Genomic DNA, 27652 nt, shown 5'->3' on the forward strand with positions numbered 1-27652 from the left:
CCAAAAACATACGTTTTTCATATTAGGTGCCTTGTCCTGCCGCCTACTGCCAGGTACTCCATCTCAGTGACCTCAGTAGTCATTAGACATCGTGAGGCAGCAGAATGGGGCTCTCCGCACAACTCAGGAGATCGGGCGCCACTTGTGTCATACGTCTGCACACGAGATTTCCACACTCCTAAACATCCCTCCGTTCACCGTTTCCGATGTGATAGTGAAGTGGAAACGTGAAGGCACACGTACAGCACAAAAGCGTACAGGCCGACCTCGTCTGTTGACTGACAGACACCGCCGACAGTTAAAGAGGGTGACAATGTACAATAGGCAGACATGTATCCAGACCGTCACTGAGGAATTACAAACTGCATCAGGATCCACTGCAAGTACTATGACAGTTAGGTGGGAGGTGAGAAAGCATGGATTTCATGGTGGAGCGGCTCCTCATAAGCCACACATCACGCCGGGAAATGCCAAACGTCACGTCGCTCGGTGTAAGGAGCGTCAACATTGGACGATTGAACAGTGGAGAAACGCTGTGTAGAGTTACGAATCACGGTACACAATGTGGAGATCCGATGGCAGGGTGTGGGTATGGCGAATGCGCGGTAAACGTTATCTGCCAGCGTGTGTAGTGCCAACAGTAAAATTCAGAGGCGGTGGTGCTATGGTGAGGTCGTGTTTTCCATGAAGAGGGCTTGCATCCCTTGTTGTTTTGAGTGGCGCTATCACAACAAAGGCCTAAATTGTTGTATTAAGCACCTTCTTGCTTCCCACTATCGAAGAGCAATTCGAGGATGGCGATTGCATCTTTCTACACGATCGAGCACCTGTTCATAATGCACGGCGTGTGGCGGAGTGGTTACACGACAATAGCATCCCTGTATTGGACTGGCCTGCACAGAGACCTGACCTGAATCCTATAGAACATGATTGTGATGTTTTGGAACGCCGACTTCGTGCCAGGCCTCACCGACCGACATTGATATCTCTCCCCAGTGCAGCACTACGAGAAGGATGGGCTGCCATTCCCCAATAAATCTTCCAGCACCTGATTGAACATGTGCCTGCGCGAGTGGAAGCTGTTATCAAGGCTAAGGGTGGACCAACACCATACTGAATTCTAGCATTACCGATGAAGGGCGCCACGCACTTGTAAGTCATTTTCGGTTAGGTGTCCGGAGACTTTTGATCAAATGTTGTAAGTGTACGGCCAAAGTCACCACCTCTTCAGCCACCATCTCATGGAGTGGGGTGTGGTCATCCACATCTGCACAGGACCTGTGTCAGCTTGGGTTCAAAAACTACCACTTCGCGACGATGTCTACGCGGTTACTGATCGGAACTGTGATGGCGGCACGGCGGTTTGATACTATGACTGCCATAAGGCGCGCGATGCACCGGACTGGTGTCGGGTGATGGCCCAATTGTGTGTGTCTCTACGCTGCCTTCCCCATCCTTCCCTAATCCGACGAGACCAATGACCTCACTGGATGGTCTCCTTCGCCAAAAACAAGCCAAAGCGATCGAAGGGTGCCGGTTTGTAAGGGCAGAGGGAAAAAAGTGACAAGGCAAGCGCCAAGGGAAAAACACCTCTCCGACAGTAGGACGGCTAGTAAGGGCAGTAGCGGTTTGCTAGTTGCGACAGTGCGTGCAAGGTGTGGTTATGTTAGTGCGAGGTATCGTGCATCGTTACCTTTGTTGTTCTAGGGTTTGCTGCAGCTGCTGCGTCCCTGTAACAGTTCAACGTTGTCATATACGAGGGTTGTTTTTTATGTAAGGGCCATTTTTATTTTTTAAAAGAGATACAAATACTTTTGTAAAAAAAACTTTTATTTTCTGATTCTACACACTTTTACCTATTTTTCTACATAGTTGCCTTGTTTATTTAAGCACTTGCCATACCGTACAACTAAAATTCCCTCTTCAAAGAATTCGACCGCCTGCTGCGACAGCCAAGAGTTCACGGCCGCTTTCACTTCATCGTCGTCATTGAAGCGCTGCCCGCCGAAATGGTGTTTCAGGTACCGGAAAAGGTGAAAATCGCTAGGAGCAAGGTCGGGGCTGTATGGTGCATGGTCCAAAACTTCCCAGCCAAAAGAATCAATCAAATCCCGAGTCTTTTGAGAGGTGTGAGGCCTAGCGTTATCGTGCAGGAGCAAAACTCCTTTTGTCAGCATGCCGCGCCTTTTGTTTTGAATTGCTCTGCGGAGCTTCTTTAGAGTTGCACAGTAGGCATCTGAGTTGATTGTCGTTCCTCGTGGCATGAAGTCCACTAGCAAAACACCGCGCCGGTCCCAGAACACAGTTGCCATAATCTTGCGCTTTGACAGCGTCTGTTTGGCTTTGACCTTGACGGGTGAGGTTGTGTGTCGCCATTCCATCGATTGTCGCTTGCATTCGGGAGTGATATGGGATACCCATGTTTCATCTCCAGTGACAATTTGAGTCAACATGTCATCCCCTTCTTCCTCGTAACGAATCAAAAAGTCCAATGAAGTGGCAAATCTCTTCCCTTTGTGGTCCTCTGTGAGGAGTCTGGGTACCCACCGAGAACACAGTTTCTTAAAGTTTAGGTTTTCAGACACAATTTTGTACAAAACCGATCTTGAAACTTGTGGAAATTCCAAAGAAAGAGTGGAAATTGTGAATCTTCTGTCCTCACGAATCTTTGTTTCGATTGCAGCCACCAAATCATCAGTGATCACAGAGGGCCGGCCTGAGCCTTCTTCGTCATGGACGTTTTGACGGCCATTTTTAAACTCTCTAACCCATTGACGCACTTTTACCTTCACTCATTGCATTCGAGCCATAAACTTCTGTTAACTGACGATGAATTTCTGCAGCTGATAGGCTTTTCGCGGTCAAAAAACGTATCACTGACCGTATCTCACACGCGGCGGGCGATTCAATAATCGTAAACATTATAAAGTAGTACAGCAATGCGTACACGTCAGCTACAGAGCTGCAACTTGCATCAGTGTGGACGGGAAGGATGCCGGCAAGTGGCGCGGCGGCTTGTTGCGGCGTCCGTGCGAACTACGGGACTATACGCGCGAACGGCCCTTACTTAAAAAACAACCCTCGTATTAGTGGGCGATCAGTCATAGATCAGCTCACAGTGCAGGGGGTGCGTGTGGCTGGTACAGTACGGTTTCCCTTCGGTCGCCTGTTTTCTGGCGGGTCGAGCATCTGGGGTCGCCAGTAGTAGCTGTGGTCCAGGGGCTCGCCAGTATTGTCGTGTTAGCGTGCTGTGGAAAAAATGGTTCAAATGGCTCTGAGCACTAAGGGACTTAACTTCTGAGGTCATCAGTCTCCTAGAACTTAGAACTACTTAAACCTAGCTAACCTATGGACATCACACACATCCATGCCCGAGGCAGGATTCAAACCTTCGACCGTAGCGGTCGCGCGGTTCCAGACTGAAGCGCCTAGAAACGCTGGGCCACCGTGCCGTGGACCATAGATGTTTAGTTTCTAGCTAATAGTGAAGAAACTAAACATCTATGCCTCTGGCCGCCGCCGCTACTGCTTTTATAAGCAGCGTCGACCGCTTCCACGTTGGCTTCTGGCCACCACTCTTCCGGCCCTCTTATGTTACCATATAAGGTTGCCGCCAACGCTTGAGTTGCGCCTCGTGCTTCGCCATGTGACCTCACGTGACACCCCGCGATTCTACTTTTCCTGCCAACGCCCATCGTGCGGCGTCGCCTTGTATTCTAAATAAAACTTACCCGCTCTGGCTTCTGTTCTGCCGCCTGTTAGACGTTGCACATTTTAAATATGCGATACCCTGAAAAGTTCGTCACTGTTGAAATGTTAATTGTATTCCACATAAGTACGAGGGCAGTTCAATAAGTAATGCAACACATTTTTTTTCTCGGCCTATTTTGGTTGAAAAAACCGGAAATTTCTTGTGGAATATTTTCAAACATTCCCGCTTCGTCTCGTATAGTTTCATTGACTTCCGACAGGTGCCAGCGCTGTACGGAGCTGTTAAAATGGCGTCTGTAACGGATGTGCGTTGCAAACAATGGGCAGTGATCGAGTTTATTTTGGCGGAAAACCAGGGTATCTCAGATATTCATAGGCGCTTGCAGAATGTCTACGGTGATCCGGCAGTGGACAACAGCACGGTGAGTCGTCGGGCAAAGCGTGTGTCATCATCGTCGCAAGGTCAAGCAAGACTGTCTGATCTCCCGCGTGCGGGCCGGCCGTGCACAGCTGTGACTCCTGCAATGGCGGAGCGTGCGAACACACTCGTTCGAGATGATCGACGGGTCACCTTCAAACAACTCAGTTCTCAACTTGACATCTCTGTTGGTAGTGCTGTCACAATTGTTCACCAGTTGGGATATTCAAAGGTTTGTTCCCGCTGGGTCCCTCGTTGTCTAACCGAACACCATAAAGAGCAAAGGAGAACCATCTGTGCGGAATTGCTTGCTCGTCATGTGGCTGAGGGTGACAATTTCTTGTCAGAGATTGTTACAGGCGATGAAACATGGGTTCATCACTTCGAACCTGAAACAAAACGGCAATCAATGGAGTGGCGCCACACCCACTCCCCTACCAAGAAAAAGTTTAAAGCCATACCCTCAGCCGGTAAAGTCATGGTTACAGTCTTGTGGGACGCTGATGGGGTTATTCTGTTCGATGTCCCTCCCCATGGTCAAGCGATCAACTCTGAAGTGTATTGTGCTACTCTTCAGATATTGAAGAAACGACTTCAGCGTGTTCGTAGGCACAAAAATCTGAACGAACTTCTCCTTCTTCATGACAACGCAAGACCTCACACAAGTCTTCGCACCCGAGAGGAGCTCACAAAACTTCAGTGGACTGTTCTTCCTCATGCACCCTACAGCCCCGATCTCGCACCGTCGGATTTCCATATGTTTGGCCCAATGAAGGACGCAATCCGTGGGAGGCATTACGCGGATGATGAAGAAGTTATTGATGCAGTACGACGTTGGCTCCGACATCGACCATGGTACCATGCAGGCATACAGGCCCTCATTTCAAGGTGGCGTAAGGCCGTAGCATTGAATGGAGATTACGTTGAAAAATAGTGTTGTGTAGTTAAAAGATTGGGGAATAACCTGGTGTATTTCAATGCTGAATAAAACAACCCCTGTTTCAGAAAAAAATGTGTTGCATTACTTATTGAACTGCCCTCGTATTAAATGGCCTACCTGTTTGCGCAATGAACAAACGCTGCGCGGCTGCTATGTCCAAACTAATGCAGCAGCTGCTGCTATGTTAGTTGATTCATATTACTAGAAATGCGATGTGGAATGAGTGCTTTGAACTACAGAAATATCGACAAAACTTCTAATAAATCTCAATCCTGCAATGATCATTATCAATTAAAGGTTTGTTGGTTGGTTGGTTGGTTTGGGGAAGGAGACCAGACAGCGTGGTCATCGGTCTCATCGGATTAGGGAAGGATTGAGAAGGAAGTCGGCCGTGCCCTTTCAGAGGAACCATCCTGGCATTTGCCTGGAGTGATTTAGGGAAATCACGGAAAATCTAAATCAGGATGGCCGGACGCGGGATTGAACCGTCGTCCTCCCGAATGCGAGTCAAGTGTTTAACTACTGCGCCACCCCGCTCGGTAATTAGTTTTGTTACTCAGACACTTGGGAAAACAAAATTATATATGTGAAACTTGAAATGAAGACACGAACGCTGATTGATGAAAAAGGAATAAAGTAACTGTATTGACAAAACTTTATATCATTAAGAAAAAAATATTTTAACATTTGAAATATTAAAATTTCACTTTACGTTAATAGTGGAGAAACCTGAACAAATTCTTTTCACTTTTTTTTAGGCACATATGCTATACATCTTTGAAGTAAAATCAGTACATCACATATTGTCCCCGTTTTCAAGAAGGGCTCAAATGGTTCAAATGGCTCTGAGCACCATGGTACTTAACTTCTGAGGTCATCAGTCCCCTAGAACTTAGAACTACTTAAACCTAACTAACCTATGGACACCACACACATCCATGCCCGAGGCAGGATTCGAACCTGCGACCGTAGCGGTTGGACGGTTACAGACTATAGTGCCTAGAATCGTTCGGCCACCCTGGCCGGCTTCAAGAAGGGACGTCGAACAGATGTGCAGAACTATAGACCTATATCTCTAACATCGGTCAGTTGTAGAATTTTGAAATACGTATTATGTTCGAATATAATGACTTTTCTGAAGACTAGAAATCTACTCTGTAGGAATCAGCACGAGTTTCGAAAAAAACGATCGTGTGAAACCCAGCTCGCGCTATTCGTCCACGAGACTCAGAGGGCCATAGACACGGGTTCCCAGGTAGATGTCTTGTTTCTTGACTTCCGCAAGGCGTTTGTTCATTAAACGACTGTGGGAAACTGTATCAGAGTAAGAGCATATGGACTATCAGAGCAATTGCGTGGATGGATTGAAGAGTTCCTAGATAGCAAAATGCAGCATGTCATTCTCAATGGAGAGAAGTCTTCCGAAGTAAGAGTGATTTCAGGTGTGCCGCAGGGGAGTGTCGTAGGACCGTTGCTATTGACAATATACAGGGTGATTCAAAAAGAATACCACAACTTTAGGAATTTAAAACTCTGCAACGACAAAAGGCAGAGCTAAGCACTATCTGTCGGCGAATTAAGGGAGCTATAATATTTCATTTAGTTGTACATTTGTTCGCCATTTCAGCCAATAAAGTTTTTGGTCCCTTTTTCTTCGAAGGTGCTACTGTAACTGGACTACAGTATCTGGAGATGTTAGAGAATTGGCTGTTCCCTCAGCTCGAACAAGAAGCACAACAATTCATATTTCAGCAGGATGGAGCGCCACCACATTGGCACTTATCTGTCCGTAACTACCTGAACGTCAACTACCCGAGGCGATGGATCGGCCGCCAGGCAGCCCGTGACAGAGCACTTCATCACTGGCCTCCAAGAAGCCCTGATCTTACCCCCTGCGATTTTTTCTTACGGGGGTATGTTAAGGATATGGTGTTTCGGCCACCTCTCCCAGCCACCATTGATGATTTGAAACGAGAAATAACAGCAGCTATCCAAACTGTTACGCCTGATATGCTACAGAGAGTGTGGAACGAGTTGGAGTATCGGGTTGATATTGCTCGTGTGTCTGGAGGGGGCCATATTGAACATCTCTGAACTTGTTTTTGAGTGAAAAAAAACTTTTTTAAATACTCTTTGTAATGATGTATAACAGAAGGTTATATTATGTTTTTTTCACTAAATACACATTTTTAAAGTTGTGGTATTCTTTTTGAATCACCCTGTATATAAACGACCTTGCGGATAACATCGGAAGTTCACTGAGGTTTTTTGCGGATGGTGCTGTAGTATATCGAGAGGTTGTAACAATGGAAAATTGTACTGAAATGCAGGAGGATCTACAACGAATTGACGCATGGTGCAGGGAATGGCAATTGAATCTCGATGTAGACAAGTGTAATGTGCTGCGAATACACAGAAAGAAAGATCCCTTATTATTTAGCTACAATATAGCAGGTCAGCAACTGGAAACAGTTAATTCCCTAAAATTATCTGGGAGTACGCATTAGGAGTGATTTAAAATGGAATGTGTTTTGTTGGCAGAAGAGCCAACACCGTGTTACTAGAGGAGGCCGAAATGCACGCGTGCCGGCGGCGGTGGTCTCGCGGTTCTAGGCGCGCAGTCCGGAACCGCGCGACTGCTACGGTCGCAGGTTCGAATCCTGCCTCGGGCATGGATGTGTGTGATGTCCATAGGTTAGTTAGGTTTAAGTAGTTCTAAGTTCTAGGGGACTGATGACCTCAGACGTTAATTGCCATAGTGCTCAGAGCCATTTGAACCATTTTGAATGCACGCTTTTTAGCTCACGCAAGCTGGCGTGAGGAGGGAAGAACTATCCTGACGTGACGTCTGGAACATGATAAGGAATTAGAATTCAGAAAGTGGACGTAATAAGATCGATATTTAACTTTAATCCATTAATGAGGAACGTCGCTCTTGACGGTACATGATTCACAATATTATCTGTTCAGAAGACGTTCTTGATGTAATTATAGAGACTGAATATGGCGCCTTGCTAGGTCGTAGCAAATGACGTAGCTGAAGGCTATGCTAAACTGTCGTCTCTGCAAATGAGAGCATATGTAGTCAGTGAACCATCACTAGCAAAGTCGGCTGTACAACTGGGGCGAGTGCTAGGGAGTCTCTAGACTAGACCTGCCGTGTGGCGGCGCTCGGTCTGCAATCACTGACAGTGGCGACACGCGGGTCCGACGTATACTAGCGGACCGCGGCCGATTTAAAGGCTACCACCTAGCAAGTGTGGTGTCTGGCGGTGACACCTCAGAATGACCATATAAAATTAATCGTCGGTAAAGCAGATGCCAGACTGAGATTCACTGGAAGAATACTAAGGAAATGCAGACCGAAAACAAAGGAAGTAGGTTACAGTACACTTGTTCGGCCACTGCTTGAGTGTTGCTCACCGGTGTAGGATCCGTACCAGATAGGGTTCATAGAAGGGATAGAGAAGATCCAACGGAGAGCAGCGCGCTTCGTTAGAGGATCATTTAGTAATCGTGAAAGCGTTACGGAGAAGATAGATAAACTCCAGTGGAAGACTCTGCAAGAGAGACGCTCAGTAGCTCGGTACGAGCTTTTGTTAAAGTTTCGAGAACATACCTTCACCGAGGAGTCAAGCAGTATATTGCTCCCTCCTACGTATATCTCGCGAAGAGACCATGAGGATAAAATCAGAGAGATTAGAGCCCACACAGAAGCATACCGACAATCCTTCTTTCCACGAACAATACGAGACTGGAATACAAGGGAGAACCGATAGAGGTACCCTCCGCCACACACCGTCAGGTGGCTTGCGGAGTATGGATGTAGATGTAGGTTGTTACATTATCATAAACATCTCCAGTTCTAAATACCTGACCAAATCAACAACCACGCTTGGATGTCTCGCACATGCATTATTACAGTACCTTTTGAAGTCTTCGAATTTATAAAATATCTCTCCCTAAATGAAAAATAATATAGGAAAACAATTGCTAGCGCACAAATACGGCGTAAACACATCTTACTCCATCATAAGACACAATTCGACTCCTCTCCAGTTCTTCAAACTGCATTCCACTCACAAGCAGAGGTTGTACTAACACTGGCTCACAGTTCTTAGGCAGACATGTTGCCCCGCTATTACTCCGATGCTATTGAAGCTTTACTTTCCCACACGGCATCCAAAATATTAACAAAATTACAATTTTCAGTATAAAACAAAAGCCTTACAGTCTTAAGAAAAATAATTCAGAGCATAAATATCTCACGGCCTTCCAAAAACGTGATAAAACAGCTGTCATACTACGAGTTCATTAGATGGAGCAGAGTTGCCGACTAACCTATTGGAGAATTTTTTAGCATTTCTCAGCTCGTTTTAGGGAGAGCATCGACTGATGTGATAGCAACGACATCAGGACAATATAAAAATTTAACAGGAAGCATTTTAGAACAGAGGGAAGGAAATTCCGATCATTGGTTAGGCGACATTTCGCTGCATCTACGCAGAATATTTTGTTAAAGGAACAAATGTATCCCTGTCGGGCTGTTGTAATTTTATAGAGGGTTGGTGGTCGTACTTTCGTGTTGGGAACAATGGAGGAAGCAACATTTTATCAACTTCAAAACTAAGACTTAATTGCTGGGCTTGGAGCTGAACAGAATGGATCTTCGCATGCTGAGCTTTCAGCTGCCGGAGCCGACAAGGGTCCAGTGTTCGAGTCCTCAACAGACGAATCGTAGCATTGAATTCTATGGCAGTGAGGAACTGTGCCGTCCCCTCGTAATGCGATAAGGATTAAAATAAATAGTGTAAAGTGTTCTGCTGGAAAAGGAGTCGTGACAGTGGCAGTAGTGTCACAGAAGGTCGAAGGAAATGTCAGAGATTATTCTAAATCTTCTGTTTTATATGTCAACCTTTGTTCATTCTGATTCGGCTGCTGCACTTGAAAGAGAGAGTATCTCTGTACTAGCATATGTGATTCAACGACGGAATTGTCGTCTTGTTGAAGCTATACAGGCCGTTACAGAAAGGTACCGCCAAACTTTAAGGAAACATTCCTCACACACCAATAAAGAAAAGATGTTGTGTGGACATGTGTCCGGAAACGTTTAATTTCCATGTTAGAGCTCATTTTAGTTTCGTCCACCTACGCTCAATGGAGCAAAAAAATGGTTCAAATGGCTCTGAGCACTATGGGACTTAACATCTTAGGTCATCAGTCCCCCAGAACTTAGAACTACCCAAACCTAACTAACCTAAGGACATCACACACATCCATGCCCGAGGCAGGATTCGAACCTGCGACTGTAGCAGCAGTGCGGTTCCACCAAACTTATTCCAAAGGCACATACTCATTGTCCTGGACAAAGAAGGAAGCAATTACCCATGAAATACAGAAAATATTGGAATGGAACGTTATAGAAGTGTCAGACTCACCTTAATATCAGTCCACTGATTCCAGCAGGCACAGCAGATGGCAATATACCCCTGGTTCTTGATCTACGGGATATAAACAAAATAATGACACAAGTCTTTACCAGGCCTGAACATTCAGCAGCCAAATCCAAAAGTTTTATAATGTGAAATACCTGGCGTGTACTGATACGGGATCTACTTACTGGCAAAACGCATAAACAGAAGAATCCAGGAAGTACATGGCCTTCCTGTTTGTCAGAAGAAGTTATCAAACTAAAATATAAATGGCGGTGTCTTTATAAGCGCGCTTGACATAACTTTAGGCTATGATTTATTAAGCAAAGTGACTATCTATGTTGATGGTCTGGTGATAGTTACTTTGGAGGAACATACTCAAATAATAACTGAGGTACTAACAAGGTTTGCAGTTGCAGGGGAAACAGCAAATGTTATGAAATCAAAGTTTAGAAGAGCACAAATTAAGTTTCTTGCTCACTTGATATCTGGGGAAAGAATAATTCCAAACGCAAATAAGTAGAAGGCATTTAGAGAATTCCCAAGATCGAGAACAAAAAAGCAGATGAAGGCCTATCTAGGATTAGCAACAGTTTTCAGACACTATCTGCCTAATCAACTTTTAAACAATGCTGCACTGGTGAATTTGTTGAGAAGAAATACACCTTGAATCTGGAACTCCACATGTCCACAGGCAAATGAAGGAATCAGGGATGACTTGATTAATGTAAAAATCCTGCAGCTTCCTGACATGGTTTCTGTATTGCTTCGGATGCTTTATCTTTTGGCCCGGGGGCGTATCCCTTTCAATTGTGCCAAACAGCAGGGAAAACAGACAATATGATTATAGCAGAGTGCTTTCCCAATGTAGGCGGGCATATTCGGTTGCGGAGATAGAAGCATTAGCCATGGTTTGAGCCTTACATAAATACCACTATTACATGTATAGGAACCACATTCGTGTATACTGTGATCGCAAGTCACTAAGCTTTTTGCTATCGTGCCACTTATTGGATGCTCCGTTAGCAAGTGGGCTCTTGCGGTGCCGGAGTATGACCTAGAAGTTATTCACGTAAAAGGCAGCCACAAATCATTGCAGGCGTGCTATCGTGTTTGTCACAAGGGTTACAGCAATTTGCGTAACTAACTGAGCAAACATCTCAATACCGGGTCCTGCTCATTAAAGATCCCACATATAAAAGAAAAACGTTGGAATGTGCAAAAATAGAACTTCAACAACAAGATGACAAGTTGTATGGGACACTACAAGCATTAGTAAGTGACACACGCGATGAGCTAGCCAACCATTATAGGATAGAAAATGGTATACTATTCGATGGAAAAAAAATGTGCAGGACGACAGCTGGTGTGTTTGTGTACCATCGGAGTTGTTAGACAATCTGATCTGGTACACCCACAACACTTGGGGGCATTTTGCAATTCAAAAGTACCCTAGGTAAATTCCAGTTATTATAACTACCCTAACCTCACGAAGAGTGTTATATGACAAAAGGCCAAACATATAAATGTATCCCTGAAAATCGAACTCGATTCTATAATTCCAGTAAAACCATTACAATTAACATCAACAGATGTCTGTTAACCTTTCCCAACCGCTCGTGGAGGTGTAAAGAACTTTTAATAATAATCGATGATGTGTTCTCCAAACATTTAAAATTATATACGAGTAAAACCACCTCTTCCACACTGACTATCAGGAGAATAGTGACTTATTATACATGGTGTTATAAAAAGGTAGTGCCAAACTTTCAGGAAACATTCCTCACACACTTTCCATGTTACTTTCCATGTTAGAGCTCATTTTATTACTTCTCTTCAAATCACATTAATCATGGAATGGAAACACACAGCAACAGAACGTACCAGCGTGACTTCAAACACTTTGTTACAGGAAATGTTCAAAATGTCCTCCGTTAGCGAGGATACATGCATCCACCCTCCGTCGCATGGAATCCCTGATTCGCTGATGCAGCCCTGGAGAATGGCGTATTGTATCACAGCCATCCACAATACGAGCACGAAGAGTCTCTACATTTGGTACCGGGGTTGCGTAGACAAGAGTTTTCAAATGCCCCCATAAATGAAAGTCAAGAGGATTGAGGTCAGGAGAGAGTGGAGGCCATAGAATTGGTCCGCCTCTATCAATCCATCGGTCACCGAATCTGTTGTTGAGAAGCGTACGAACACTTCGACTGAAATGTGCAGGAGCTCCATCGTGCATGAACCACATGTTGTGTCGTTCTTGTAAAGGTACATGTTCTAGCAGCATAGGTAGAGTATCCCGTATGAAATCATGGCGGTGAATCGAGGAAGTACAGTACATACTGACGAAACTAAATGAGCTCTAACATGGAAATTAAGCGTTTCCGGACACATGTCCACATAACATCTTTTCTTTATTTGTGTGTGAGGAATGTTTCCTGAGCCGGCCGGAGTGGCCGCGCGGTTCTACGCGCTACAGTCTGGAACCGCGAGACCGCTACGGTCGCAGGTTCGAATCCTGCCTCGGGCATGGATGTGTGATGTCCTTAGGTTAGTTAGGTTTAAGTAGTTCTAGGGGACTGATGACCTCAGATGTTAAGTCCCATAGTGCTCAGAGCCATTTGAACCATTTGAATGTTTCCTGAAACTTTGGTCGTACCTTTTTGTAACACCCTGTATACCAAATATTGGCAAACCATAGGCCATGTTGCCTGAGAATGCATCGTATTTGGTCAGCACAAAATGGAAGCAAAATTTCTACAGGATCAAGAGATAACTCACTGATCGTCCAATTACATCCAGAGAGTAGGCCAGTTGCAACAGTGATCAAGGACTTTAATAGGTTCATCTCAATATATGCTCACAGGCAACATACAAAATAGATCGAGTATGTTCAGCCGCCTGAAGAAATATTTAATAGTTTCAAAGTATTATATCCCACGAGAGATAATGTTTCCGAGTAGAGAGTGGGCCAACCCAATTCCAAAATTTGCTCGACTGTAAATAAAAAAATAAATAATACGTTAGTGTACCGCTCCAAGGAAGCTGACACTCGAAAAGCTAAATATGAGAAAAAACTGACTATGCTTCAAACCTATGCCGTAGGAGAACTAAACTTGTTGAGGACTCACCCAAAGTCTTCCAGCACAATGTGCCAGGCTTTTTATATACCCAGGTGTCATTATTACCGCGGAAGGCAGATCTCTCAGCCGGAACTGATGCAGTAGCACTGCCAGCTACCAACTGCATTTTTCTCGGTGGAAAATGAGCGTTTGGCGTCATTGGCAGGGAGGCCCCTTACGGGGCAGGTCCGGCCGCCTTGGTGCAGGTCTTATTACATTCGACGCCCCATTGGGCGACCTGCGCGCCGGATGGGGATGAAATGATGATGAAGACAACAAAACACCCAGTCCCTGAGCGGAGGAAATCCCCAACCCAGCCAGGGGCCGAACCCGGGCCCGGAGGACGGCAATCTGTCACGCTGACCACTCACCTATCGGGGCGAACATCTTTCTCGGTAATTGCTACGCACTGTTGCCGCAAGTATCAAGCTTGTAATGCAGACGGATATTTCTTATACAATATCTTTGGTTCGAAATGGCAAGTGCTCATATACTACTGACCATTAAAATTGCTAAACTACGAAGATCACGTGCTACAGACGCGAAATTTAACCGACAGGAGGAATATGATGCTGTGATATGCAAATGATTGGCTTTTCAAAGCATTCACACAAGGCTGGCGCCGGTGGCATCACCTACAACGTGCTGACACGAGGAAAGTTTCCAATCGATTTCTCATACACAAACAGCAGTTGACCTTGTAAAATTGCTACATGAATTTGCTATGCCGAACTCGGGAGCTAATAGTAGAATAAAAGCGGGTTAAAAGCTGTGATCTGTTTGGGGACGTTAACCGTGGATTACTGGGCAACTGTTTCATCAGGTATCTAGTCTAAGTTTACCAAATTCCCAAACAGACTAACATTAATGATAGTCTTTTAATAGTCATACCACAACCGGTAATATATATATAAAAAGGAGAATTTAAATAACAAGAAAGAAATCAGTTTATATTTGGAAATTTATTTTTAAGATTGGTCACTGAAATTTCAGCATATTAAATTCTACTCGTAACAAGCTGGTGCCTTATTTAGGATTGTGAAAATCTTACGGAACACATCAAATATGGAGCCAAGATTGGGAGACTGCATACAACCCTGCATTCACAAAACAACACCCAAAGAACGTTGAAACATAAGCAAGAAGAAATTAACCACAACCAACAGATTCAGTTTTCACCCAAAGAAATTACGTTCGTAACACAATCCTGTCCGTCATGTAATTGCCACACACTGGTATACTAAATTCATATTAACTCTTTGTGAAATCTTCCCAAAAAGAATAGCTGAAGGCTACTTTGATGATTACACCACATGCTCCACGTGGTCAACTTGGTTTACAGAAAGCGTATAACTCCACAGTAATTTTGATAATTAAAATAAATTCGATCGAAAAGCAATTGACAAAAGAAAAACCTTGAACTGGTTACTAACGTCTTACTATTAACCTAATGGGTCAAACAGTTATATATGCACGTGGTACTGGTCTCGCAAAGTACACTCCACGTGGGCTGAACATAAAGAAAAGCATAAAGAAAAGTTGCTATATTGTAAAATATTGTCAAGACGAGACGTTATAATCACACAAGCATTCACATTTAAGATTGATGAACTTAGTTAGAGTTACTGATCAACACGTGGTTCCACTTTACTCACAAAGTAGTAGCAAAGCAACAACCGAAAAATAATATGAACTTCACACGAGAAATTACACTACGCTGCAATTTAAGATAACCTTAGATATTTTAGAGCTAAACCCGAAATAAAGATGATTAAATTTTCAGTTAGGCTGAACTTAACAAATCCATTGTCCTACGGACTTAGTAGACACGCGCTTAGCCGGAGATCTTACCACTTCAGACGCTCGCCACCGCCAGATTGCAACTGCCTTACTGCCGAGCGTGCTTCCTGAGGGTGGCTCACAAAGACAAACGGAAGTGGCCAGAGGGGCAGCTTCCTATACCAACATGACAACGGACGGACAGAACCATACTAAGGATAGAAACCTCTCTGCTTTAAGAAAGTGTAGCCACCTGTTCCGACGTTGGTCCTACTGTTCTCTAGCAGACAGCCTTGTCTGCTACCCTCAAGCATGCAACTACAAACACATTTGATCATTCATCCTCTCACACAGAAGGGAAGGGGGATAAAAGTATCTTCTCATATACAGTATATAACAGAAAGCGGATGTAGGTTCCGTATGAGACTGTGTGACATGAATTACATATAAACTGTGTTTTAAAGTGTAGTAGTGTGACAGATAGTTCTTGTTTACGTGTAAAAGTAACACGTTCCACTACTCAGTCTCCTCCCAGATAGTCAGAAACGCCACAGTAAATTTAGGAGAGGAATTTACTCCATAAATGACAAGAGATTTAAGAAATTAAACATGAAAGGAATCCAACAGAGACCTTTCATAACCCCAACGCTCCGGGAAAAGACTGTGCAGGGAATTTTCTGGCCATGCTAGGACATTCCCAAGCAGGCTTCTCACACCCTACTTAAACCAAAAATGTAAAAAAAAAAGGGCAAAAGGTCACCAGCTACTTGCTAAAACACAATAATTTCAACACATCTTTAGAATCTACCAATTTCAAGGAGGAAACAAAAAAACAATCTGTGACACCTATTTAAAAGATATTGTAGACCTAATTCGGTCAGCAAGTAAAAACAATGGGTCCTGTGTCATTAATATGAAAACAATTTCTGGTTGTTACCCTTATGGAGTTCACCAGTATTTGCTCATTGCAAGAGCCAACTGATCACAGGAAAATTTATGACTGTTTATTAACAAGTAAAATTTATGAAAATAGCGAAGATGCCACAGCAATTAAAAAAAGAACATCAAATAACATCGGTATTATAAAGCAGAACATTACAATGCACAATCCGCAAAAGCAAAAAAAATGATAAGAGAAAAAAACATGTTTTACAAAGTGGTCATCGCAAAAAAAATTCTATATCTTACAAAACTAATAATTTGTAGAATTAACATAACTATGTGGCATTAATTTAATCACTCTACTATATTTCAGTTAGTTAGCAAACAATGAGCACTGTGTCATTATACTGAAAATACAATTAATTATGTGATTGTTACCCTTAAGGGGTTCCTCACAATAAATATGCCCCATGCAAAGGCTAATCGATCACAGTCCAATGAGAATGAATAGCAATCTGACTGATAAACTATGCAATGCCACATGAATGAATTTACGAAACAAAATAACACAAATCTAATACATCACACAAGAACAAACACTGATCAATAAAACAGTACAATAGTCAAAATCTAATAAAAAACACCAATAAATAAAACACCTGCAAAATACAAGAGTCAAAGTCTAAAATAAACAATAAATAGAACACCTGCAAAATACGAGAGTCAAAGTCTAAAAAAAATTAATAAATAGAACACCTGCAAAATACGAGAGTCAAAGTTTAAAAAAAAATAATAAATAGAACACCTGCAAAATACAAGAGTCAGTCTAGTAAACATCAATAAATCGAATCCCTGCAAAACACACGAGTCAAAGTTTCTGTGACAGAAACACACGTATATGCATTGAACTAAGAACCGTATAATCACTGTTCACTGACACACTCAGTACTTCCACTGTTCCGAGGCACAATATAGGGGAAAGAGGGGGGGTTCGTCGCCGCAGCTGTCAGTAGGGATTTTTTTTTTTGTCCATCTGTTGCGTGCGATCCCGCCGTCTCTGCCCTCTCATGAAGTTTCTCCCGTGTCACGTCATCTCCATTTGGTTCCATGTTTGTGTTGTCAAATTCGTGCGGTATCCTCGTTTGACACGCCAGGTTGATATTCCTGGGCAAGGATGACACTTAATGGCTCTTCTTTTGTGCCACCCTTAGCGACCAGAGAACATCGAACCATGATTTACTGTCGCTTGACAGTAGGCATCCATCAGGAAATGTCGATAGGCGTCGTTGACGTCTGCAAGTTTCTCTGGACAGTATGTGTCAAAAGGCTCCACGCCCCTTGTGTTGTTTCTCCGCGGCCGTCTCGTCACGGTCGCGTGCGTGTGGTGCGTTGCCAGCAGATGGATTTCCACGCGGTGGACCGCTCGCCCATCTCAGGTCATCGCCTCCAGGAAGGGTCGCACGGGGCGGCCGCCCATTAGCTCCAGGTGCAAGGGAAAGTGTTTGCCGCGTACCTTCTTTTGTTGTCGGCCGCGCTCCCGAAGTGGCCTGGTTGACAGCGTGTCCTGCTGGGAAACCCGCCAGTTTACAACTAGTCCGGCTGCTCCCGCTGTCTCTTAAGAGTTTTGCCGGTTCGCTTTCACGTTCTCAACTGCATTCACAGAAATTTTTTTTTATCGTAGTTATGTGATTACACAATGTCATACATAATACCACTTAGTATTGTCTTTCACAATTTTTAAGAACAAACGTGAGACTTAATTTTTTTTTTAATTAGATGAATCGACAATATAAAATAAAATTTAAATGACTTGACAATGTAAAAGAATAAAAATGAAATGACTTTACAATGTAAAAAAATAAGAATTAAATGAACTGACAATATAATATTTAAATCCACATCACTAATGTGGTTCACTTACGTTTTAATAAAGCAAGTGCTACTTACTAATTCACTAAAATGAATAGGAGTATGCCTTGTGCAAGTATAGGTCGGGTCAGCATAGGGTTCACATGTTATTTACACACACACATGCACACCTGTTGTCTATTCTACAAACTAACTACCCATAAACATGCATTACTCAAAATTCTACTTCACTCCACTACTAGTTAAGCCCACAAGCTACTTCAACGCTATTTCAACACCGTATATATACCACTACAACATTGTTCTAATTCGTCCTCTTCTTGACGCTCGCGGCATACGTCTTGTCACATGATAAATATGGAGAAACTTTCCTTAAACATACACAGTAAAAAGAACAATGGTTATTTACACACCAAAACATTTATACCAGTTCGCACACCTGAAAAGAGACTCGCAATTATACATTTATCATACTCATATATTCACACATAAAATAGTAAGTAAATTTCATCTAAAATTACGTTATCACAAGAATTAATCACACAGATGGCTCTGAGAACGGTAAAAATGTCTGCACTATACAGGTTATACTACATTTTCTTACCCATTTCGTCCCTTCTTTAAGTTACCTTTCGCTTCCAAATCAGTTATTTCGCCTGTGGTGGTTATTCTGGACTCATTTCTCATGAATGGCAAACTTGTGGTCACCTCTATTCTGTAAAACAGTTTCATCTTAACATGTTGAACTCACAACAGACACAAAAGATCCGAATCCTCCTGTAGTTTAAATGACAAATGTTTTGCTTCATCCTTATTACCTTAAACCAATCTTTCCTACGTTCCCATAATCAAAATTATTTAATCATCCTCTACCTTCAAGAGGGAAATTTCCTCAGTACAAATCATATAGGCTGCAGTGCATCCCGCACCAGCGAAAACGGTAAGATGTAATGCTCACAGCATCAGCAAAAATACATAAACGTCGCTTTTCTAGGACAAGTATTAACGCAGAATAATTTTTTAGGCTCTGGCTCAACATCAGTGAAGACTACAAAAAGGATCCACATTTCCGTTCCATTCTCCATTTGCTGGAAAACTGCTCGTATTTGACTGCCACAATAATATTTCAGGGCGACGTAAATTACACAAAGCACAATTCTTCTTTCACCTTGAAGGGAATCAATCTACTTACGAAATCCACAGACAGCACTTTCCGTACTCAGCTATAAAGAACAAAAAAGACATATATCATCAATATTAACATATCATCGCATATTGGGAAGCCAATGGTCAAACAATCGTATTATCGCGTCCTGTTTTCAAGATTCCAGATTTACTCATTCCTTTCTCAGAGTTCTCCTGTCTTAAAATATTCATACAGCACGCATACTATAGTAAGAGATCCTCATTTATACTGACAGATATAGAATAGTAATAGATAGATAGTAGCACTGAAAGCAGAAAATCGGAAACAAGGCTACTAACAGCTGGGGACCTGGGTTTGCCAGACCCATAATACCCACAGATCGGATATTCCCCTGAGTTTTGCATTAATTCAACACAGATCTTGCTTCTCTAAGGAGCGACTCTTTTCAATTTACACACACACACACAAAAAAAAACAGCATCTCACTCGTTCACAAGGAAACCTTTTATCTTCACGTTTGAATCAAACTAAATCCTAATTGCACAAGGAAAGAAAAAAATTAAAACATCTTTTCAATCAATCACATAGAAACATCTTTATCATTATTTTTACCAACATATTATTCAAAATGCATACGTCACAAATTTAAACTAATCAATTCTTTCTCCTCACCGTCCTCTCTACTTCTCACTGTCCTTTCTACACATTTGCCATGTCGCTCATTTGTTCCGATTGGGCGCCTTCTGCGCTGATCGTTAGTCATTGCCGGTTTTGCTCATTTCTATTTGCTGGATTATGTCTAGGGTTAGCCGGCCGAATTTCAACATCATGAGGTGCTCCGCCTACAGTCCTATTCCCACCGTGTTCACCGTGATATCGATTCTGGTTGCCGTACCTGTAGCGTTCACGATCTTGTCCACGTCCTCGATCATTTCCGTTGTTCCACCTGTGGTCGCGGCTGTTACCCCAGTTTCTGTACGGCCGGTCCCGATTGTTGTTCCGTTCGCGTCGCGACGACCAGTCACGCCGTTGATTAGTACTACGGCCACGACTGCGGTCGCGCTGCTGTGCCCCGTAATAACTTTGTGCCTGATTAGGCGGGCATTCTGCTGTATTCTATTCCAACTCTTGGAGAAGTGTTTTAAACGTTTCCACGTCCTCTTTGCATCGTCCCGCAAGAATGACGTGCCGCAAGTGCATCGGCAATTTGGTGATGCATATCCTAATTAGTTCCGCAGGCCCGTATGGATCGTATAAAAATTGATTTGCCTGCAGCATGTGGTCGAATAGGCGTGGAGGGCTGCCGAAACCAGACTGGTTCAAATTTGGCAGCATAATTATGCCATGCTTTACCCTATCTTGTGCCGCTTCCGACCAATAGGCGGACAGAAAGGCTTGTCGAAACTCCCGAGTGGAGTTGCAGTGACGCGCTGCCGACCTCATGCGAATCGCCGGTTCGCCTTCCAAATAGCCACACATATATTCTATCTTATGTGAACTTGCCCAGTGGGGGGGAAGACAGAACTCAAATTGCTCGAGCCATGCTCGTGGGTGTATTCCTTTTTGCGAATTTCGGAATATCTCAAACTTTCTTACCGTAAGGAAATGTTTGAAATTAAATCCCCGCATTTCCTCCTGTCGAGGCCCTTGAATGTTTCTATTTTTCTCATGTCTGCCCCTCAAATTACATTCTTCCCTGTCGTCAAAATCTCCCTCGTGGCCGGAGTCCCTCTCTGCACTGTTCGTACGGCTATTTTTAGTGCTATTGGCGAGTTCGGAATCACACGCCATGCGGTTTTCCAGAAGCGCCACGCGTTCTTGTAATTCGCCTGTTACAGCCTTGTGTTGCCTGTTCACTTCGAATTGTCCCTTCTGAAATCTCAGAAGCGAACGCATTTCTTCGGTCTCTGGGGCCGCTACCGGTGTAGTATTGTTCTCGCTTTCCGTCAGCTTCATCGTGCCTACAATGTCCGCTAATGCCGCAATCTTATCGTCAATTTGTCTCTTGTCCTCCGCCCCAGTCTGCTTCAATTGTTCTACTTGCTGTTCCAACGCGTGGATCGCTAAACTGTTGTCCGCTATTGTGCTGCTAACGGACGTGGGACAATGCGTTTCTGCCTCTTGGACCCTCGAGAGTACCTGCTGATGTTTCCTTTGGCATTCTTCCCTCAGCTCTTGGAAATTCCTAAGTAGCCGTTCTTCGCTTTCTTTAGATTCGGCATCGCGACTCCGCTTGCTCTGTTCTAAGGCTTGCAGACGATCATCGATTTGTTCAAATGTACGGCCTAATTCTTTCATAATATCACTTTTTATTTCACTTGCCAGATTGTTTATTCTTTGTGAGATATCATCGGACACTCTCTGCATCGACTTGTCGACTTTATTTGTCTGCTGGATTAGTTTTTCGTCTATTTGTTCGCCTAGCTCGCGGATCGATTTTTCGGATGATTCTTTTTGTTCTCGGAACGATTTTTCTGATTTCTGCGTCATTTCTTTATTTTGTTGCAATAAGGCTTTCATGAGTTCTGCCAAATCATTTTGGTTAGTAGGAGGCAAATTAATTTGTGGCTCTGATATGAGCCCGTTCGTGCTGTTCTGCATTTCGTCTGAAGTATTTCCCATTGCATTTTCGGAACCGCCCGACGCGTTAACATTCGAAATCCAATTATCCCCTTGGTCCATGTTGCTTAAGTTGTCGGACCGCTTACTTTTAGTTTGGTTACGTGTCTGCATTAGTTCAATTTATACCCAGTACGCAACACACTAATCACAGTAAATGTATCCCCCAAAAATTTCGACAGTTACATGAAAGGTACCCAACCTAGTACTCACTTTTTCACACGCAAAACAAATTTTTATCTTTGATCGAAACAGTGAAATTTACAAGCGAGAAAAAAAAACCACACACACATATAAAACACACAAATATAGAAAACAAAACAACAAGACAAACAACACAACGCCGCTCAACAACGCAGTGAATCTTTAGAAAGTCTCCTCAGAAACAACGCAGAAGTTGTTTGAGCGCTGTAGCGAAAAAAAATTAAGATTATACAACGCTTGCAATCTAACGTCTCAGAGATTCCAGAGTCTAGCGGAATCACAGAACAGGGTCGCTACGTGTAATATTGCTACAAGAATTTGCTATGCTGAAATCGGGTGCTAATAGTAGAATAAAAGCGGGTTAAAAGCTGTGAGCTGTCTGGGGAGAAGTTAACCGTGCATTACTGCGCAACTGTTTCACCAGGTAACTAGTCTAGGTTTACCACATTACCAATCAGACTAACATTGATTATAATCTTTTACAGTCATACAACAACCGGTAATATATCTATATATAAAAAGGAGAATTTAAATAAAAAGAAAGAAATCAGTTTATATTTGGAAATTTATTTTAAGATTGTTCATTGAAATTTCAGCATATTATACGTGAGTTATAACTGAGCTGGTGCCTTGTTTAAGGATTGTAAAAATGTGAGATTTTAATCTTACGGAACACATCAAATATGGAGCCAAGATTGGGAGACTGCATACAACCCTGCATTCACAAAACAACACCCAAAGAACGTTGAAACATAAGCAAGAAGAAATTAACCACAACCAACAGATTCAGTTTTCACCCAAAGAAATTACGTTCGTAACACAATCCTGTCCGTCATGTAATTACCACACACCGGTATACTAAATTCATATTAACTCTTTGTGAAATCTTCCCAAAAAGAATAGCTGAAGGCTACTTTGATGATTACACCACATGCTCCACGTGGTCAACTTGGTTTACAGAAGCCGTATAACTCCACAGTAATTTTGATAATTAAAATAAATTCGATCGAAAAGCAATTGACAAAAGAAAAACCTTGAACTGGTTACTAACGTCTTACTATTAACCTGATGGGTCAAACAGTTATTTAAGCACGTGGTACTGGTCTGGCAAAGTACACTCCACGTGGTTGAACATAAAGAAAAGCATAAAGAAAAGTTGCTATATTGTAAAATATTGTCAAGACGAGACGTTATAATCACACAAGCATTCACATTTAAGATTGATGAACTTAGTTAGAGTTACTGATCAACACGTGGTTCCACTTTACTCACAAAGTAATGACAAAGCAACTACCGCAAAATAATATGAACTTCACACGAGAGTTACACTACGCTGCAATTTAAGATAACCTTAGATATTTTAGAGCTAAACCCGAAATAAAGATGATTAAATTTTCAGTTAGGCTGAACTTAACAAATCCATTGTCCTATGGACTTAGCAGACACGCGCTTAGCCGGAGATCTTACCACTTCAGACGCTCGCCACGGTCCCCCAGCAACTGCCCTACTGCCCAGCGTGCTTCCTGAGGGTGGCTCACAAAGACAAACGGAAGTGGCCAGAGGGGCAGCTTCCTATACCAACATGACAACGGACGGACAGAACCATACTAAGGATAGAAACCTCTCTGCTTTAAGAAAGCGTAGCTACCTGTTCCGACGTTGGTCCTACTGTTCTCTAGCAGACAGCCTTGTCTGCTACCCTCAAGCATGCAACTACAAACACATTTGATCATTCATCCTCTCACACAGAAGGGAAGGGGGATGACAGTATCTTATCATATACAGTATATAAAAGAAAGCGGATGTAGGTTCCGTATGAGACTGTGTGACATGAATTACATATAAACTGTGTTTTAAAGTGTAGTAGTGTGACAGATCGTTCTTGTTTATGTGTAAAAGTAACACGTTCCACTACTCAGTCTCCTCCCAGATAGTCAGAAACGCCACAGTAAATTTAGAAGAGGAATTTATTCCATAAATGACAACAGATTTAAGAAATCAAACATGAAAGGAATCCAACAGAGACCTTTCAACAAGGTGAATCATCCGGTTTGTCACGTCTATATTTATGAAACCAATAAACATATAGAATGAATTGTGTGTTTTGATGAACGGGAAACGGAAAAAATAAATTTATTTCGTACATTTTCATAGGTCTTCAATATGCCCCTCGAGATGGACAGCATATGTCAACGCGGTATTCAAGTCTAGAGTTACAGCTTCCACAGTTGCTGTTATGCGATGTCTCAGTTCATTCACCGTTGTTGGTAATGAAGGCGGATAAACAGAGATCTTTAAGAACCTCCAGTGTAAATATTCACATACAGGCAGGCACGGTGACCTTGGACGCCAGTAATGTAAGGCTGAATCCTTTGGTCCCATGCAACCGATCCATCGTTCAGTAATCCTTTGGTTTAAAAATTCCCCCAATTCCAGCTGCCGTTGTAGCGGTGCCCCATCCTGTTAGTAAATTTCGTAAAGTTGAGATAAAGTCTTGTTGGACTAAACTGCTGATGTCATCGGTCCCTAAGCTTACGCACTACTTAATCTAACTTAAACTAACTTTCGCTACGGACAACACATATACCCATGCCCGAGAGAGGACTCGAACCTCGGACAAGGGGAGCCGCATGGCATCCTGTTGGTAAATGAAGTCGTTCGAATCAATGTCCAACTGTAGGAAAAGAAAGTTCTCAGGCATATCGAGATATGTGCTTCCTGTGACAGTGTTCTCGGCAAGAAAAATGGACTGTACACCTTTTCCCATGAAACTGCACAAAACACATTAAATTTTGGAGAGTGCCTCTCATGTTGTACAATTTCATGTGGTTGTTCCGTACCCCATATTCTCACATTACGACTGTTCACCTTTCCAAAAATGGTTCAAATGGCTCTGAGCACTATGGGACTTAACATCTATGGTCATCAGTCCCCTAGAACTTAGAACTACTTAAACCTAACTAACCTAAGGACATCACACAACACCCAGCCATCACGAGGCAGAGAAAATCCCTGACCCCGCCGGGAATCGAACCCGGGAACCCGGGCGTGGAAAGCGAGAACGCTACCGCACGACCACGAGATGCGGGCCACCTTTCTATTTAAATGGAATGTTGCCTCGTCTCGAACCACTGAGCGTGGAAGAAAACTGTCATCCTCCATCTTGCCAAGAACGAAATTACAGAACTCCACACGCTGTTGTTTGTCACCTTCACGAAGAGCATGCAGTAGCTGAATTTTGTACGGTTTCACGTGTAAACGTCGGTACAACACACGCCAGAAGGACATCGGGGGCATGCTGAGCTGTCGAGCTGCACGGCGAACGGATTTCTGCGGACTCCATGTGAAACACAGGCGGATGCGTTCGACGTCTGTGCCAGACACTCGGGGACGGCCCGGTTGATTTGCCTTCACACAAACAACCTGTTTCTCGGAATTGTTCACGCCATCGTCCAATGCTCTGTGCTCTAGGAGGATCGAGACCATACCTAGTACGAAAGTCACGCTGCACTGCGCGGAACGTAGAACACAAAATGCTTCCTATTGCCCCGACACTATTTTCACTACTGCGCGCACTACTGCTACCTAGCGGGAACCGTGTAAGACTCGAGAGTTTGCTCTTTCCAACAGTACGTTGTTCATGCACATATCTCAAATAACACAATAGTTATGTTTTTTTTTTTGAAGTCGAGTGATTCTTTTGATACAGACTGTATATTGCCGTACTAGTATTATGTGCACGGCTGTCAGCTGCAGCATCTACGTTACAGGAGACAAAATATCTTTCAAACTACATATAGCTCTTGTGTATGGTGTTTCGTATTACATCACTTGACTCCTAGTTTGTCATGTAAAAAAGGTTCAAATGGCTCTGAGCACTATGGGACTTAACATCTTAGGTCATGAGTCCCCTAGAACTTAGAACTACTTAAACCTAACTGTCCTAAGGACATCACACACATCCATGCCCGAGGCAGGAGTCGAACCTACGACCGTAGCGGTCGCGCGGTTCCAGACTGTAGCGCCTAGACTCACTCGACCACCCCGGCCGGCTTTGTCATGTAGTTTAACTTGCTGCATATAATGATTTCTTAACACATGTGAAGGATGTTTGCCGATAGTAGTAGTTTGGTTGAAATGGCTCTGAGCACTATGGGACTTAACTGCTGAGGTCATCACTCCCCTTGAAGTTCGAACTACACTCCTGGAAATGGAAAAAGGAACACATTGACACCGGTGTGTCAGACCCACCATACTTGCTCCGGACACTGCGAGAGGGCTGTACAAGCAATGATCACACGCACGGCACAGCGGACACACCAGGAACCGCGGTGTTGGCCGTCGAATGGCGCTAGCTGCGCAGCATTTGTGCACCGCCGCCGTCAGTGTCAGCCAGTTTGCCGTGGCATACGGAGCTCCATCGCAGTCTTTAACACTGGTAGCATGCCGCGACAGCGTGGACGTGAACCGTATGTGCAGTTGACGGACTTTGAGCGAGGGCGTATAGTGGGCATGCGGGAGGCCGGGTGGACGTACCGCCGAATTGCTCAACACGTGGGGCGTGAGGTCTCCACAGTACATCGATGTTGTCGCCAGTGGTCGGCGGAAGGTGCACGTGCCCGTCGACCTGGGACCGGACCGCAGCGACGCACGGATGCACGCCAAGACCGTAGTATCCTACGCAGTGCCGTAGGGGACCGCACCGCCACTTCCCAGCAAATTAGGGACACTGTTGCTCCTGGGGTATCGGCGAGGACCATTCGCAACCGTCTCCATGAAGCTGGGCTACGGTCCCGCACACCGTTAGGCCGTCTTCCGCTCACGCCCCAACATCGTGCAGCCCGCCTCCAGTGGTGTCGCGACAGGCGTGAATGGAGGGACGAATGGAGACGTGTCGTCTTCAGCGATGAGAGTCGCTTCTGCCTTGGTGCCAATGATGGTCGTATGCGTGTTTGGCGCCGTGCAGGTGAGCGCCACAATCAGGACTGCATACGACCGAGGCACACAGGGCCAACACCCGGCATCATGGTGTGGGGAGCGATCTCCTACACTGGCCGTACACCACTGGTGATCGTCGAGGGCACACTGAATAGTGCACGGTACATCCAAACCGTCATCGTTCTACCATTCCTAGACCGGCAAGGGAACTTGCTGTTCCAACAGGACAATGCACGTCCGCATGTATCCCGTGCCACCCAACGTGCTCTAGAAGGTGTAAGTCAACTACCCTGGCCAGCAAGATCTCCGGATCTGTCCCCCATTGAGCATGTTTGGGACTGGATGAAGCGTCGTCTCACGCGGTCTGTACGTCCAGCACGAACGCTGGTCCAACTGAGGCGCCAGGTGGAAATGGCATGGCAAGCCGTTCCACAGGACTACATCCAGCATCTCTACGATCGTCTCCACGTGAGAATAGCAGCCTGCATTGCTGCGAAAGGTGGATATACACTGTACTAGTGCCGACATTGTGCATGCTCTGTTGCCTGTGTCTATGTGCCTGTGGTTCTGTCAGTGTGATCATGTGAT

This window comes from Schistocerca piceifrons, chromosome 10 (assembly GCF_021461385.2).
Source record: "Schistocerca piceifrons isolate TAMUIC-IGC-003096 chromosome 10, iqSchPice1.1, whole genome shotgun sequence".
Lineage (NCBI taxonomy): Eukaryota > Metazoa > Arthropoda > Insecta > Orthoptera > Acrididae > Schistocerca > Schistocerca piceifrons.